The sequence below is a fragment of the Thalassophryne amazonica genome, chromosome 2 (assembly GCF_902500255.1).
Source record: "Thalassophryne amazonica chromosome 2, fThaAma1.1, whole genome shotgun sequence".
Lineage (NCBI taxonomy): Eukaryota > Metazoa > Chordata > Actinopteri > Batrachoidiformes > Batrachoididae > Thalassophryne > Thalassophryne amazonica.
Window position 1 is genome coordinate 71,503,543 of NC_047104.1, and position 5,227 is coordinate 71,508,769.

The following is a 5,227-nucleotide window of genomic DNA, read 5'->3' on the forward strand; positions in this document are numbered from 1 at the left end:
TGTGACGCCTCTCAATCAGCATATGGCAGCGTAGGATACTTATGCACAGAAAATTCTGAAGGGCATGTGGAAGTAGCATTCTTAATAGCACATTCTAGAGTGGCTCCCAAACGTCAACTATCCATGCCCCGACTAGAGCTATGTGGAGCTTTAACTGGAGCACAACTTGCCAGCGTGCTTACCAGAGAGCTCACACTCCTGCTGCACAGAGTTGTGCTGTGGATTGACTCCACGACAGTCCTGACTTGGATCCAGTCAGATTCCTGCCAGTTCAGAGTGTTCGTGGGCACTCGGCTTGCAGAGATCCAAGAGCTTACAGACAGTCATGCCTGGAGATACGTGTCTTCAACTGAGAACCCCGCAGATGACCTCACCAGAGGCAAGAACTTACAAGAGCTCACCAGTCAGTCCCGGTGGGCCTGTGGACCACCATTTCTACATGTGCCGCCACAACAATGGCCAGAACACCCAGTTCTCCTGTGTGAAGACTTCAGAGAAGAACATCGAAAGTCTACAACCTGCCTGGCCATATCCCTGAGCATTGACCCCGTGCCGGATGTCAGTCAGTTTGATAGCTTTGGTGACCTTCTGCAAGAGACAGCCAGGTGCCTTCACGGGGTGGCCGGTGCTTCTGGAGACAGCCCCTCATCAGACGATTATAAAGAGGCAGAACTTTGCATCCTCAGAGCTACCTAGAGAGATAGTTTCCCCGAAGAAATCGAGTGCCTCTCAGCAAGCAGTCGCCTTTACACACTGGCCCCTGAGTTCGACCAATCTATACAACTCCTGAGAGTAGGTGGCAGACTCAGACGCTGCCAGGGCCTGGAAGCTGATGTCAAGTACCCTGTAGTTCTGGAGCCCAAACATCCTGTTACCCGGCTACTTATCAAGCATACAGACTGCGAACTGAAACATCCAGGGGCAGAAAGAGTATTTGCAGAGCTGAGAAGGAGATTTTGGATTCTACGAGGCCGTGAAGCCATTAGGAGAGAACAACGCTCTTGTCCAGAGTGCCAGAGGTGGAGAGCCCAGCCAGTCAACCCGAAGATGGCTGACCTCCCTCTCTCCCGCCTCCGATTACAACAACCACCATTTTACTCCACTGGCATTGATTGTTTCGGCCTCATGCAGGTGAAAGTTGGACGGAGACATGAGAAGCGCTGGGGCCTGCTCTTCAAATGCTTAACAACTCGAGCTGTCCATATCGAGGTGATGTCCAGCATCAACTCTGACTCCTTTCTGATGGCCTTGAGAAGATTTGTGTTGCGCCGTGGAAAACCTGCAGACATACTTTGCGACCAGGGCACCAACTTTCGGGGCGGTGATCGAGAACTACAGGAGGCTTTCAATGCCCTGCATCCTTCTTTACAGGCCCAGCTAGCAGAATACCAGATTAAATTTCGGTACAATCCACCGAGTGCTCCCCACTTTGGCGGGTCCTGGGAGTGGGAGATCCGTTCTGTAAAGGTTGCTTTAACATCCAGCCTGGGCTCCCAAGTTGTTAGCTCTGAAGTTCTCCAAACTGTGCTGATTGAGGTTGAAGGAGTCCTCAACTCGAAACCTTTGGGATATGTATCTTCCGACCTGGCAGACCCAGACCCTGTCACCCCAAATTTGCTGCTGATGGGGCGGCTAGACCCTTCTCTTCCGCAAGTGATGTACCACGATTCGGAGTTGATCGGATGTCAACATTAGAGGACCTGCCAAGTTCTAGCAGACCGTTTTTGGACAGTTTGTGCGCCACTACCTGCCCACTCTACAGACTAGGTCCAAGTGGCAGAAGGACACATCATCTCTTCAAGTTGGTACGGTGGTAATGATAGTGGACCCTCAACTCCCCAGAGCATTGTGGCCTGTGGGACAGATCAGCAAAGTTTTTTCCAGGTGCTGATGGATTAATCCGCTCAGCCGAGATCAAAGTGAGAGACCGGACTTATGTAAGACCAGTGAGTTGCCTCATTCGACTCCCTGCGGTGCCAGAGCAAGATGGACAGTGACTCTTCATGCTTCAAACTTACTGGCACAAGTTTGGGGGCGGCTGTGATGAAGGCAGGACTGCATTGTAGTTATATTAGGATGCAGTACTTAGTCTGACCACTAGGTGGTGCAGCCGTTTTAAGAGCAGAGAACTGTGCACGGAGTTATTCAGTGTTACCTGTGCATCAGAGGTGGTTGCATGTCCCCTCAGCAATAGGTTGTGTGTTATTGTGTGCATCCTTGAGATAGGTGGGTGTCTTTATGGGTGTCATTGTTGGGTTCAGTGTGCTATGTGAATGGTTTAGGTCATTCTGGGGAGTGTAATCTGTGTTTTTACCTATGTTAGCTTTAGCGCTAATGCTAAGCTATTCTCCGTTTTCTCCGTGTGCCTTTTGATATTATTTAGACATAGTTTTGGGGGTTTCTGACGTGTAAGTTGATTTATGTATAGAAGTAGTAATTATGTACGTTTATGAGTGTTTTGGGATGTATATGAGTGTTGTTTGTTTTATTATTAACTAATAGCCCATTAGTAGTGGAGGCTTTGAGGCCTACCCCCTTTTCAAATGGCCGTAAAGTGCCTGAACTTTATTATTATTATTGGTTTAGAGTTTTATTATTATATTCTTGCATTACCAATAGAATGTTTTGTGATGTTATTACATCATTTATGCACAGATTGTAATATTCTGTTTATTTCTTTGTTTACAGAACCACACATACACATGCATATATCCTGTAACAAACTACAATAAATACAGTCAAGATTCATCCAGCTTCATCCTTGCATTCTGACCGATGCACACTCTGCGATCACACCTCTACTGAACCAGACACAGTAGTCAACCTCCATAACAGGCCACGTGTCTCGGACATTCGAGTGAAGAGAGGGGTAGAGCTGTCGACCGATCACCACCTGGTGGTGAGTTGGATCCACTGGGAGGGGAGGAAGCCGGTCAGACCTGGCAGGCCCAAATGTATCGTAAGGGTCTGCTTGGAACGACTGGCGGAACCCTCTGTCAGCGAGGTCTTCAACTCCCACCTCCAGGAGAGCTTCTCCTAGATCCCGGGGGAGGTTGGAGACATGGAGTCCGAGTGGACCATGTTCTCCACCTCCATTGTTGATGCGGCCGCTCGTAGCTGTGGTCACAAGGTCCCTGGTGCCTGTCGCGGCGGCAATCCCCGAACCCGGTGGTGGACGCCGGAAGTAAGGGATGCCGTCAAGCTGAAGAAGGAGTCCTACTTATCTTTGTTGGTAGGTGGGAACCCGGAGGCAGCTGACAGGTACCGGCAGGCCAAGCGTGCCGTAGCCCGTGTGGTCGCAGAGGCAAAAACTCGGGTCTGGGAGGAGTTCGGGGAGGCCATGGAGGAGGACTAACGGTCGGCCTCGAAGAGATTCTGGCAAACCGTCCGGCGCCTCAGGAGGTGGAAGCAGTTCTCCACCAGCACTGTTTACGGTGCGGGTGGGGAGCTGTTGACCCTGACTGGGGATGTTGTCGGGCGGTGGAAGGAATACTTCGAGGATCTCCTCAATCCCATCGTCACGTCTTCTGAAGAGGAAGCAGAGACTGGGGACTCAGAGGCGGACTCATCCATTACCCAGGCTGAAGTCACCGAGGTGGTTAGAAAGCTCCTCGGTGGCAAGGCTCCTGGGATGGATGAAATCCATCCTGAGTACCTTAAGTCTCTGGATGTTGTGGGACTGTCTTGGCTGACACGCCTCTGCAACACTGCGTGGCGATCGGGGACAGTGCCTCTGGATTGGCAGACCGGGGTGGTGGTCCCTCTCTTTAAGAAGGGGGACAGGAGGGTGTGTTCCAACTATAGGGGGATCAGACTCCTCAGCCTCCCCGGTAAGGTCTATTCCAGAGTACTGGAGAGGAGAATTCGACCGATGGTCGAACCTCGGATTCAGGAGGAGCAGTGTGGTTTTCGTCCTGGTCGCGGCACACTGGACCAGCTCTACACGCTCCATCAGGTGCTCGAGGGTTCATGGGAGTTCGCCCAACCAATCCACATGTGTTTTGTGGATCTGGAGAAGGCGTTTGACCGTGTCCCTCAGGACACCCTGTGGGGGGTGCTCCAGGAGTATGGGGTACAGGGTCCTTTGCTAAGGGCTATCCGGTCCCTGTACGACCAAAGCAGGAGCTTGGTTCGCATTGCCGGTAGTAAGTCAAACCTGTTTCCAGTGCACGTTGGCCTCCGCCAGGGCTGCCCTTTGTCACCGGTTCTGTTCATTATTTTTATGGACAGAATTTCTAGGCACAGCCAGGGTGTAGAGGGGGTCTGGTTTGGGAACCACAGAATCTCGTCTCTGGTGTTTACGGACGATGTGGTTCAGTTGGCTTCGTCAAATCAGGACCTTCAGCGTGCACTGGGGTGGTTTGCAGCCAAGTGTGAAGCGTCCGGGATGAGAATCAGCACCTCCAAATCCGAGGCCATGGTTCTCGACCAGAAAAAGGTGCTTTGCCCTCTTCAGGTCGTGGAGTGTCCTTGCCTCAAGTGGAGGAGTTTAAGTATCTCGGGGTCTTGTTCATGAGTGAGGGATGGATGGAGCGTGAGATCAATAGACGGATCGGTGCAGCATCTGCAGTGATGCGGTCGCTGTATTGGAGCGTCGTGGTGAAGAGAGAGCTGAGTAGGGGGGCAAAGCTCTCGATTTACCGATCGATCTACGTTCCGATCCTCACCTATGGTCATGAGATTTGGCTCATGACCGAAAGAACGAGATCGTGAGTACAAGCGGCCGAGATGAGTTTCCTCCGCATGGTGGCTGGGCGCTCCCTTAGAGATAGGGTGAGGAGCTCGGAGTCGAGCCGCTGCTCCTCCACATTGAAAGGAGTCAGTTGAGGTGGCTCGGGCATCTTTTCCGGATGCCCCCTGGACGCCTCGCTGGAGAGGTGTTCCGGGCACGTCCCATTGGGCGGAGGCCCCGGGGAAGACCCAGGACACGCTGGAGGGACTACATCTCTCGGCTGGCTTGGGAACGCCTTGGGGTTCCCCCGGAGGAGCCGGGGGAGGTGTGTGTGGATCGGGAGGTCTGGGCGGCTTTGCTTGAGCTGCTGCCCCCGCGACCCGACTCTGGATAAAGCGGAAGAAAATGGATGGATGGTTCTGTATAGAGCAGTCTTATCCATTTACAAAAATGTTCCTCTAAGCCAAAGCATGTAAGGATTTCAAATAAGTAGCGCCATTCCACTCTATCGAAAGCTTTTTCGGCACCCGATGACATAACAGCTGTATCAGGAGC

General features: G+C 52.1%; 1 protein-coding gene across 2 annotated transcripts in view; it reads right to left on the reverse strand.

Moving 5' to 3' along the window:
• LOC117525767 (potassium channel subfamily K member 2-like) overlaps window positions 1–5,227 on the reverse strand; it is a 123,937-nt gene that overhangs the window by 55,251 nt on the left and 63,459 nt on the right. The gene's annotated exons all lie outside the window — the stretch shown is intronic.